This window comes from Pongo abelii, chromosome 2, assembly GCF_028885655.2.
Source record: "Pongo abelii isolate AG06213 chromosome 2, NHGRI_mPonAbe1-v2.0_pri, whole genome shotgun sequence".
Classification (NCBI taxonomy): domain Eukaryota; kingdom Metazoa; phylum Chordata; class Mammalia; order Primates; family Hominidae; genus Pongo; species Pongo abelii.
Window position 1 is genome coordinate 148,783,268 of NC_085928.1, and position 12,372 is coordinate 148,795,639.

Below are 12,372 nucleotides of genomic sequence, written 5' to 3' on the forward strand. Positions count from 1 at the left end.
GTATAAAGCTTAGAGAATACCAGAGAGTAGGAAGGTCAAAGAAACAACCCTGCCCCGCCACAGGGGAGCACAGCATGGCATAAGTGCAGGCTGGGCTGGGGGCTGAGCCCTGGCCAGGCTGGAGGAGAGGACTGTAGCTGCTCTCAGGACTTCCCAGTGGGGACCCAGATCTACCAGTGTGAGCTATAAGAAAACACATCAGACGGTCCAGGCACTCGGACATAGTGTTGGAGCTTGGGCCCGTTGCTTGTGCTGCAGAGGAAGGCCATTGGTTAGAGTAAACTGGTGGTCAGGTAACACTTCCTGGAGAGAGGTGTGGTGGGGGGTGGTTTTCAGGCTAGTGAGGAAGAAAGGGAAGAAATGTCTGGCAGCGACATCAAGAACCTCCTGGAACAGTGTAGGGGAGTGTCTGGGAATTTACTGGGCCCCACTGGGTGAGGATGTAACTGAGAGAAGGGCAGGCAGATCTGGAGACATCTTCCAACAGAACAAGAGGGACACCAAGTGACTGCATGGACCTGGTGAGCAGAAAAGTGGAAATGTGCAGATGTGGCAGCAGGGAGTCACAGTGTGGCCAGGGGCCAATGGTTAAAGGCTAGGCAAGGGACATCCGGGCTGACCACAGTACTGGCAACTGGAGGGAGAGGCAATTGCCTCTGCTTCTAATGCCTGGAACTTCCATCTCATAGGGGACAAAAAAAGGAAGAGAAAGGGAAGGAGTGTTAGATTGACCTAGGTTGACCAAGAATTGATTGAGAAAGAAAGAAAGAGGCTGGATCTCCTGCAAAGTGGCCCAAGGGCTTCCAGCCATGAATGGACCCAGATTCAAGTGCAAGGCTATGCTGGGAAATAAAGAGAGGCACAACTTTGTCTACTGAGGTCTTGTGTGAAAATCCACACCATCCTCTGCAGCGTGTTTAGTTCTTCTTCTCCAAGGTAGGTCTCCTCCCGTTTTAAGCTGGAGAGCTAAAGCATAGCAGAGTGAAGTGGCTCACCCAAGCCCACAACAAATGGCTGGCATTTGAGCTCACATCTGTCTGACTCCAAAATCCATATCCCCTTGGTCTCATTGTCTGAAGCTTACTGCCTGGGGATCCTGGGACAACATATCAGCTGCATTTCCAGCAAACAGATCCATGAGCCTAGAGAAGCACCCCAGCTACGTCTGAGACTTGGTTCCCAGCCACTCAGCAACACCTCCATGGACAGAGCTGGAAAACTGGGCCACAGGAAGCAAGACTGCATGGCTCTCTCCTCTCCTTCCAGTGTGGCATTGAGCACTGATTAAAAAGATAATCTGGAGGCTGCTCTAGGGCCAGGCGCCATGCACAAAACACCAGAATGATTTGTCATCTGAAAAGCTAAAAACATCTTGATGGGTGGAGAAATCTTGATGAGTTGATCACGGAAGATTATGCAAATCCCTCTGCCTTTGGTACAGACATTTCCAGCCAAAAGATACCACCTCCAGATGTGGTACCCTCTAAAAATAGCAGGTGGAGTCATCTCCCCTGGCTAATTGTTCTAAGTGGTCCCTCAGTGCCATCTGGAAGTGGATCTCCTCAGTGTACCAGGACATTGCCCCAATTATCTATGCAACGGCTCCTCAATGCTGGCCCTACAACAGAGGCGGCAGCTGTCTCCGCTTATTACACCTCCCCGCCCCTGTCATGGCCGGCACTGACTCTGCCTCTGACGCTGAGGATGCGCACTGCACACACCCTGCCAGATGCCAAAGGAAGCCATTCTTCTGGAAGAAGATCCTGAAAGCCTCCTGGAGGCAAAGTTCTGTCAGAACGAGGCAATTTCCCTCCCTGCAGGCAGAAGGAAGGCAATTAGAGCGGGTGAGGATGGGGGATGCTTTCTCTTTTCTTCACTGCTGGCGAAATATGGGCCAGATCACGCTACTGGCAGATGCTACTGCCTGTGAGTGTGCAGCATCCGCTCCCAGATGGGTTTCTTGCCAGCATCTCTGGCAACCAGGGCAGGAGAGGTGCATGTGCCTGTTCTTCGCGGGGGCTGTGGGTGCCACAGGGCAATGCCTACAGCAGGCAGGTTTGGGACAGCTCTCAGATGTGTGCCTGGACCTAGGTAGTCTGAGATCTTCACCAGGGCCTCTGACCACCTGGGCCTCTGAAGCAATTAACTGGTCTCCCTGCTCTGTTCACTGGTCAGTTCTGAGTAGCATGAGATGGCAGAATTCTCAGAGGTCACCTGGCTCATGAGAAAGTGCCAGGAGGGCATGTGAGTGTTTGGAAAGGTCTTCCCCAGAGGGAGAAGAACCAGGTCAAAGACTTTGTGCAGCATGGAGGAGAAGAAGGAAGGGAAGAGAGGAAGTACTGCCTGATGTGTGGCCGGTTAGCCTTGTGCCCACCCAGCCCTGCCTTGAGGAGATGATGGGGGGAGGGGCAGAATGTCTTCCAGGGAAGCAGGGGGTGCAGACTGCTAAGAAGATGCACAGGTCTCTCAGTGTACCAAGTTGTTGTCCCAATCGTGTCTGTAGGGATCTTTAATCAGAAATAACTTTATTGCAATTTCAGGAACTAGGGCTGAGAGAAGGAAAATGATGCAGACACTGCCACCCAGCAAGTGAGAGGAAGGACTGAACATGGACAGAAGGGCTTGAGACATTGAGCCCTGGCTGCTTTCACCCGTCCCCTAAATTGCTGCCCCTCTTTTCTAATGGCCTGAGTCTCCAAATGGAGCCAAGCTGGGGGCACCCTGGCCAGGAGATGTGGCCTGCTGCGCCCCTGAGAAGAGCTGTCCCAGGCACACAGAGGCAACATTTGGAAGTGGAAAATGCCTCTGGAGCAGTCAGAGTGTTGGGAAGTCTCATCCCATTCTCCGTTTCAGGAACCTTCCCTCAGCAACAGCAGAGCAGAAGGGAACTCCTTAGTTCAGCATAACTCAGCAAGTATTCCTGAGCAGCATGCTTGGGCCGGGCAGGGGAGACTGTCACAGCCAGAGTGGGCAGTGCTGTGACAGGAGGCTCCCTATGCAGTTCCACTTTGTCTCTGTGACTTCGCACAGGTTGTTCCCTTGCCTAGAATGTCCTCCCCCAACCTTTTCTTCCTGGAAAACTTCTATTCAGCAAAACTAAGGTTAAATTTCACCTCCTCCAAGAAGGCTTTTTCAACAATCTCTGCTGTGCTCTCAGAGCCCCCTCCTCAACAAACACACACGCACACACACACACACATGGCTTTCCTCTACCAGGACACTATCTGCTTCTTGGCTAGACTGCAAACTCTTTGAAATGAGTGATCATTTCACCAGCATGATGTTTGTCACATAGTAGATACTTCGTCAATGTTTGGGAGCCAAGGAGAGAATCCACAGTGAACAGCCACACTGTACTTTCCCCACTGTGATCAGCACAGTCTTGAACTGTGGCGTAAGGGCTTCTCTGTGATCCAAGGAGGTGCTTCCTGCTGGTGAAGGAGGAATTGGGCCCGGGGCTGCAGCCACCTGGGCGAGAAACCACTGGGAACCTGCTCTGTGCCAGGCCCTGCCTGGGCTTTGGGGGTGGGAGTAAGACACAGTCCCTGTCCTGAGGACCTGCAGTCTGGTGGAGTGGACAGGAGCTGGGTTGACATAGGATCTTCCAGGCAGAGGGTGCTAATTGTCATAGACAGCTCAGATGTCAGGGAAGCCTGAGGGGGAGAGTGGTGGTGGCTATTGAGACCATCCTCCAGAGAGGATGGGGTGCAGGTAGAGTTTCAACAGGTTGATGAAAGGGAAGGGGATTCCAAGTGGAGGGGGGACCAAGGACAATGACAGAGAGGCGGGAGCCTGCAGAGCAGTTGAGGATCAGAGAAGTTGTATGGGGGCTCAGCTATGGCATCTTGGAGCTAGAGGGAGAGAAAGATGAGGGGTGAGCCTGGAGCATACAGCTGCCAGTGCTGGAGGGTCCCTTGCATCAAAGCCCTTTCCTGTGGAGGATAACGGGGGCCTTGAGACCAGGATGCCTGCCAGGAGACTGGGCCAGATTGGAGGGCTTTGAGTGTACTGATCCAGATTGCTTAAGCCTGACCCAGTGGGCAGCAGACGTCTTCACACAGGGTGGGGTGCAGGCTGGACCAGCATGAAGGCAGGATCTGTGGGGCCTCTGCACCCTGCCTGTCTCTGCACCTCTCCTGCCATTATGCCTTGATTCAAGCCTCGCTCCTTTGAGTAAAGACACTGCCTCCTCTTAGGATGCCCACACTCCCAGAAAGGGTAGCACGTTAGGCCTCAGATACCCCAGCATGGGCCAGTGGAGCTGGACTGAAGAGACTCAAGCCAGCACGAGGGTACTTGGAACCTGGGGAATGGGGGATGGGGCCAGGCAGGAGGACACCAATGCCAGCATCACCCTAAGGGAAGCCTGGGGTGATCTCACAGCCTTGCCTGAGATGTGGGACAGTCTGAGAGGCAGCTGGGCCAGCGGCTCTTCCCTCATCCCACAGATGGATAGGACCTGGCCATAGCTCAGCACTAGCTTCTGTGAGTAATCAGACTGCATGACTTTTATTCCTGGATAGCCTCTGCTGCCGAAAAGGAATATGGTATGAACTTTATATACTGATGTGGAATATTCCCATGAAATGTTAAATAAAAAAAGTGAGTTGGTCAGGCGCGGTGGCTCACGCCTGTAATCCCAGCACTTTGGGAGGCCGAGGCGGGCGGGTCACGAGGTCAGGAGTTCAAGACCAGCCTGGCCAACATGGTGAAACCCCGTCTCTAGTAAAAATACAAAAAATTAGCTGGGTGTAGTGGCGGGCGCCTGTATCCCAGCTACTTGGGAGGCTGAGGCAGGAGAATTGCTTAACCTGGGAGGTGGAGGTTGCAGTGAGCTGAGATTGTGCCACTGTACTCCAGCCCTGGCAACAGAGTGAGACTCTGTCTCAAAAAAAAAAAAAAAAAAAGCAAGTCACAGCACAATATATGTAATATTGAACACTTCTTTAAAAATGAAAATCTGTCCAGTTGCTTTGACTCATGTCTGTAATCCCAGCACTTTGGGAGGCCGAGGTGGAAGGATTGCTTGAAGCCAGGAGTTCAAGACCAGTCTAGGCAACAAAGTAAGACCCCCGTCTCTACAAAAGTTAATAATAAAAAAAAGTTAGATGGGTGCAGTGGCATGTGCCTATAGTCTCAGCTACTCAGGAGGCTGAGGTAGGAGGATTGCTTGAGCCCAGGAGTCCAGAAGGTCAAGGCTGCAGTGAGCTATGACCATGCCATTACACTCCAGCCCTGGCAACAGAGTGAGACCCTGCCTCTAAAACAAAACAAAACAAAAATCTGGTCTACAAGTGCTTGTAGATGTTTGTGAGTACATAGAAAAGCTCTGGATGGAGCCTTGGCCATTTTACAATAGTGGTTACCTCTGGGGAGGGGACTGGCATTGCCAAGGAGACATGCATGTCTTATTATGTATGCTTCTGCACTATGAAGTTTACATTAATTTAAAATAATGTTGGTTAACACCCTGAGGACTAAAACATGCTCATCACACCCTCCTTGGGACCCCTGCTCTCACTCATAACTCAGCACATCTAGCTGGGGGTGCCTGTCCACATGAGCTGGGCCCCAAGTCCAGCTTCCTCACTCACCCATTGGGGCACACCTGGGCAGGGCCCCTCCCTGAACTCCACTTTCCCCACCTGAAAATGGGAGCAATGGTGATAACAACCTCTCCTCACCAGCTCATCTTGGACATACAGGTCATGTACAGGCTTTGTGGATGACCAGAGATCCAAGTGCTTCTGTGTGGCTGCCAAGGACAGTGCAGGCACAAGAGTCCTCCCCACAATGAGGACTCAGGCAAAGCAGGTGGCCCCTCAGGAGGAATCACAGCTGCTGCCCACAGGGACTGCTCTGTTGCTTCTCCACCATGGCAGAGGCTAATGGGGGCCCTGAGGCTTTGGGCTCAACCCGACTAATCCCTGTGTGGCTGCTTCCTAACTGTGACACGCTGGGCCCCACCCAGCCTCTCCTCTTTGTAAAAAGGAGAAATGAATACCTACCTTGAAAGAGGACTCTAAGGGTTATACAAGATACTACGTGTGCACATGCGGAGCACACAGTGGCATGGATACATGGTGTGCACACCTCCCTCCCCGCTGATTCTTGGCAGAGAGCCCATTCCTCATAGTGTCTCCAGCAGCCCAGAGTCCAAGGCACCTGCTCCAGCATGTCCACCAGCCATCATCACCTGTGCTGGGTTTTGGGGTTTCACCCTAGCTATTGTTCTCTCACACTACCCTCTGTCCCACTGCTCTGGTGTAGAATGGAACTCACAGACCTTCACCCCACTCCTGTGCTCCCGAGGAGCACACCTGTGGCATAAATGGGACGAGTGCCCGGGGTACAGGTGTGGCCATGGCAGTGCCGGGAACTGTGGATCTCACTCAGGAAGACATATGCAGACCTCACCTGAAGTTCCCAGCAGGACAGGGAGTGGCACAGGCAGCTCCATGCAGTGCAGACGGCAGCACCTGTGCTAGACACCTGGGTCACACCTCACTCTTGCTCTACTCCACCCAACTGTGTTGCCTCCAGAAGGTGCTTGTCAGTAAAGTCAAGTGTCTGTCCCAGCTCTGACCACACGTTGCTATTGAGAGGAAATGCAAGGGATCAGGACAGAACAGATGCAATCCAAACTCGTGCAGTGGGTGGAGGTGGGGTAGGGTGGGGCCAGACCCCTTTCTCAGGTTGCCTAACCAAAGGGTGCCTAGGTGGGGCCTGGTTGCAGGAGGGCTCCTCATCTTCCTGTCTGTAGAGACAAGCTTCAGTTGCCTTTCCTTCTTGGCGGTCTGGACAACTGAACCCCACTCCCCCTGCTGTCCTCCCCTTCCCCCTTCCCTCCGCCCATTCCCCCTCACGGCCCATTTTCTGGCCGAATTGTTCCTTGGTTTATCTTTGACCTCCACTGCAAACCAGGCTCACTCTGACAAGGCTTTGAAGTCAAGTGCCTGTGTCTCCCACTCCAGGGTTGGGTCCAGCCCAGCTGGACTCAGGCTGGATGCAGGGCTGAGGTGGGGCCCCCCAGCATGCCGGCTGTGGGGGTGGGGGAGGGCTGGTGCAGGCAGAATAGAGGCAATCGTGATGACCAAGAAGGAGTCAAATAGGGACAGGGTGTGGACGCCAGGGTCTGGGACTCAGGGCCTCACCCCAGAGCTTGGTGGTGGAGATTTCTAGGGAACAACCATAAAAGGCTAACATAGGTAGGTGCTGGGATCTACTGCCTAAGTGCCATGTCCTGACCTTTCCCAGTGATTCTCAAGTTTGAGCATGCATCAGAATCTTCTGCAGGGCCTGTTAAAACACACTGGGCCTTGCCCAAGAGTTTCTGATACAGTAAGTATCATACTGTACTTGCCCAAGAGTTTCTGATACAGTAAGTAGGTCCGGGGTGGGGTCTAGAATCTGCATTTGTAACCAGTTTCCAGGTGGTGCTGCTGCTGAGCTGGGACCACCCTCTGGAACCACTGCCTTAAGTACTTTGCCTTCCACTCCCTGCAGAACAGAAAGAGCAGGCTGAATACACTAAAGGGAGTGAAGGTGTCTCAACATTCACTTTAGCAGGATTAACCATAGGAATTGTAACATTGCTTGAGCTTTTATTGGGTCTCAGTAAGATAATAGCACATTATCTTATTGAATCCTTACAAGGGCCTTGTAAAATAGGAATATCACACCCATTTCAGAGAAGGATAAACTGAGACTCACAGAGTCCAAGCACCCCAAGTCACCCACTGGGCAGTAGCAGAATTAGGATTTGAACCCGAGCAGCCTGGTCCCAGAGCCCATGTGCTGGAGCTACAATACCGATCCCTCTGGACAGACAGGTAAACAATGGTTGACCATGGGATCAGTTCAGAGCCTGGAGCAATCCCTGTGTGTGAAAGGCTCAGTGAGGGCCTGGGCATGCTGTGGGCAGGGCTGCCTCTATCCTGATGCTCCTGGCCCAGGCCATGGCTCCTCCCTGTTCCCCACTGCTGGGCCCTGCCAGGCAGAGGGCTGGATGTGCCCCAAGAGGAGAACAAAACCCTGAGGAACAAGACTGAGCCCCCATGTTAATTCAGTCCAATCTGATAGCATCAGAAGCACTAAGATGTTGGCTTGGCTCCTTCTACTTTTTTTCTTTTAAAGCTGTTTCAGAATTTCCTTTGCCCATATTTTATTTTTCATTTGAAAGAACTGCTCCCTGCTGCTCCAATCCACCTGGCTATATAATTCCTGGACTGAACATATTCTTACTGATGTGAGTATATGTGTGTGAACCTGAGGGTGCATTGGGGCCTGTGGACACATGGGGGTGCCTGTGTGTCTTTGCAGGCATCTGTGGTGTGCAGAGTGCCCACATGTGCCTGGGTGCATGCAGGCTCGGGTACACACACTTGGGGGTCTGAGTAGATGCTGCCTTGCTCCTGGATGGGCACTGACCCCTGACTGTGAACAGATGTAATTCACAAGACCAGGCAGGGATTGCAGCTGCGTGGCTGCCAGAAGGCGGCCGGTTCTGGGGCTCAGAAAGGAGCCTGGAGCACCTTGACCCAGCAGAGGAGCACCTTACCCTCAGTGCTGCTGCCGGCCGGCTGGCCAGGACGGCTGCCTCTCCCAGTCTGTAATGCTGTGCTGTGGGGTGTGGGGGAGATAAGGTTGCCAAGCTGTTTATCAAGCCCTTTGAAATGATCTGGAGCTGCTGGCCAGGCCAGCAGAGGAAGCAGCACTTTATGGGCCTGACTCTGTGGTGACCTCACCACTCGGTCCTCTCTGCTCTTCTCCTGTGCCTCTCTGTCTTCCACTGTCCCATCCCCACGATGGTGTTGACTGAAAAAAGGAGGTGCCCTACTCCTCATTCACTTACCTTATGGGGGAAGGAATAGCCCCTGGAGGGAGAGGGGGAGGAAGAGAGGGGTGGGAGCGCCTCTGCGTCCCTAGGCAGGTGTGGGCTGGAGTAGGAGGGAGGGAAGCAACGATGGTCTGTCAGTGTCCTGGCTTTGCTCCACTCTGTGGTGACAGGGCAGCCCTGGTTTCCCTCCTAGCCCAAGAAAGACCCCAAAGGGAAGACAGAAATGACAGAAAGCAAGAGGACATGGTTAGGACGTTCCCTATGTCGGCCCATCCATTTATGCCCAGGGCCTAGCACAGCCTTTGGCACATGGCAGGCACTAAAGACTATTTGATAAATATTGTTGAATGAAGAAGGAAAGAGCTAGAAGCTTGTTGGAGAATACGGAGATGAAGAAGATGAAGGCAGAGAAATGGCCAGAGGGAGAAGCCAGGAGCCCAGCATTTGCAGGCCTTGAGATGCTACCCAGGGAAGCCAGTGATGGGGAGGCAGAGAGGGAGAGAAGGGAGAAAAGATAAAACAACAGTGGGCAGTGAGCAAGAAAATGGAAGAGGGAGATTTGCCCTCAGGTCTGGAGGCCTGGATTCTTTGGTGGGGGTGGGCTGTGTGCTCAAAGGAGAAAACCAGGTTCCTCCCATGTAGCTTCAGAGAAGTGTATCAAATCCGGTGGGGTTGGGGTGTGGGATTGGGACAGTGGCAGGCATCTGGATATGAAGGCCAGGCCTGCTCTGAGAAGAGAAGGTCTGTGCAGAGCAGGGTGCCTCATCATTATGTCACTCCATCATTGTCACCACATGTCTGCCATGAGGGTCCTGCCTGTCCATTCCTGCAGCGAGAGAAACAAGTTGAGGCTTTCAAAGGGGTTAGGGGGAGAAGGGGAGGACACAGAGATGGGAAGGGACACAGATGTGCCTGATGTCAGAGCCCAGGGGTTAGAAAGGGCAGGAAGGCTTCTTGGAAGAGGTGGAATTTGATCAGCTGAGATTTTAGTGACAGTAAATTGCATTATCTGGAAGCACCAGGTGTAGAGAATGAAGCCCCCTGTCTTTTCTTAGTCATGAGAGACATCCTGTCTTGGGCTGCTACGGCTGCCAGCCTGCATTAAGCTGCCTTTGGGCCCCCTGTATGGAGCAGGAAAAATTAGAGCCAATCAATGTGATTTCAAGGCAGCAGCTCCTTCCCAGCAGCCCGTGGCCATTCCTGTTAACCAGCCCACAGCCCCAATGGCCTGATACCACAAGCAAATGGCCCTTAATGGGGACCAGACCTCCTTTTGCCCTCCCACCTCCCTGCCTGTGTGTCTTTGTGCCTGCGTGCTGAGCTGAGATTGTTGCTCCTGGGGCCCCTGTCCTGCCTAAGGGCCCAGGACCTACTGGGCTAGGCTAGGGGGTGGGGGCAAAGTGGGGAAAAGAGCCCTGCAAATGGCCCCTATCCAGCAGGGAGCTGGACAGCTCCAGCCTGTAGGGTGGGCATGGCAGGGCTCAGCTTGGCCCCAGGCAGCTGCATCCAGGTCATCTGACCGCTTTAACCCTACACCTCACTCTGCCCATTGGAAGATCTGGGTATTCTCTACCCACCCTTTGCCAAAGACAGCCTAGGGAGGCTGGATGCTGGGCCTGCTAGAGAGAATCTTCAATGTGTGTTGCTTCTGACCAGGCCTTCCTCCTAAACTACATTTTCCTGGCCTTGACTTGGGCCCTCATTGGCTCTCACCTGGGATTCTGCTTTTAAGCCCTCTGCCTCCTGCCCCCCTCCACCCTGCTGCTGCCAGGAGGCTTTCTAAAATACATCTGATGGGGTTACTTCCCTGCTTCACCATCCCTGGTGGCTCCTGGCTGCCTTCAGGGTGAAGGGTAAAGTCCTGAGCTGAAAGGGTCACTCCTGGGCCCTATCCTGCCCACTTCTAGGCCTCTTCTCTTGAATGAGCCAGGATGAGGATGAGGTGAATGAGGAGCCCACCCACCTTGGGTGCAGAATTTAAGGGGGCACCAAAAAACTCAGCAATCAAAATAAATAAAGTTTTAGTGCAATCTTTTAAAAACCAAAATTAATGAAAAAAAAATCCATGATGAACAGAATATGAGTATCGACGAAGATGTGGACTGGCAAGACAGGATCAGAGAGAGGGAAGTAAGGTGAATCGTGTAGGTGTGGGGCAGATCCTATCTTTATTTAGCCCTGCCAGCCTCACCCTTGTGCTGGCTCTGCGTCCAGATATGCCCAGTCGTTCTCTACCTTTCAGAGGGACCCCAGGAAGTGCTTAGAATCCACCCCCCAGCAGCCAGGCCTTTGTATGTGTCATCCCCTCTGCCTGGAATTCTCTCCTGTCTTCCTTCTTCTGTTCTTCGTTCCTCTAAAACTTGGGTCTGGAAGCCCCTCCCTCACTCCCTAAGCCAGGTTAGGAGCCCTTCTCTGTCTCTTCCCTGACTTCCCCCCTCCAACCCTAGCACAGCCCCACAGCACTGAGTTCCAGGGCTGTGACCATTAGCCTCTGAAGCCATGTGGCAAAATCCTGCAGAGCAGAATGGTGAGGCATTCGTTTCGCATCTGTAAAGCCCATCATGGAGCCTGACACAGATTGTCTTCAATTATCTTTGATTGACCGAATGAATAAATGAATGGACAAATAAAAGAATAACATGGCTGTGAGTCACAGGCCATTTCAATGAATACTTCAAGGATCCAAATTAAATAAAACCCTTGAGGTTCCTCAGATCCAGATGGATCCACAGGCTACCAGCATCATAGAATAAATGCTGCAACATTTTGGTCCAACAAAAAAAGATTCTAGCAGTCTCTAAAAATCTTGGCCATAGGATTTGGTCTATACTTTTAAAAACCACTCTTTTTTCATGATAAAGCCCTTCAACTTGCTCTAAAAGACAACAAAGGAAGAGAGAGACGATGCAGGCCAGTCCTCTCCAAATAAGGCAAAACCCAGCTTTATTTTTAGTAATGACTTTCCCAACTGCAAGAGGGCACAAGTCCATGATCCAGCATTACAGAAACCCACCAACTTCCAGAAAAGTTTCAACAACTCATAAAGACTCACATGTGCATGCAGACACAAAGACCCATTTTAGGGAAGAGGCCCCAAGACATAGTCTGAAGCCCCAGCTGGGGCCCCTTCTCCATGACAACTCTTCAGCCAGCCTGGGCAATGCAACCCTTGAGCAACCCCAGCTTTGCTTAACTGGGACAACCCACCTCTCCTCATCCCCCTGGAGAAATGCAGTTTTGTATTTTCCTGATGTTTGATGGGCCCGACATCAGAGGATCCTCGAAAGTCGTATTCCCTGGGAAATCTGACTAAACCGTAAGAACAAAAAGACTATTGGCTAACTTTATGGAGACCACTGACAGCTCAGTCCTCAGCAGAGGAGCTGGAGGGAAAGAGACATTGGAATACTTCACTATGATTGTCCACGCCGTCATTATCTTCATCTGTATAAACTGTGGCTGGTTCACTTTAACCCTGAGCAGGAGCTGCCTATGAAAGAGGATGGCTGGAGTCAGATGCCTGGGCACTCTTC

At 52.3% G+C, this 12,372-nt stretch overlaps 1 long non-coding RNA gene across 1 annotated transcript; it reads left to right on the plus strand.

The window, feature by feature from the left end:
- Positions 1-1,436: 1,436 nt before the first annotated feature.
- LOC134761032 (uncharacterized) lies at positions 1,437-4,977 on the plus strand. Its single transcript, XR_010139252.1, has 2 exons — positions 1,437-1,844; positions 2,541-4,977. It is a non-coding gene; the product is annotated as an uncharacterized LOC134761032 (long non-coding RNA).
- The last annotated feature ends 7,395 nt before the right edge of the window (positions 4,978-12,372 follow it).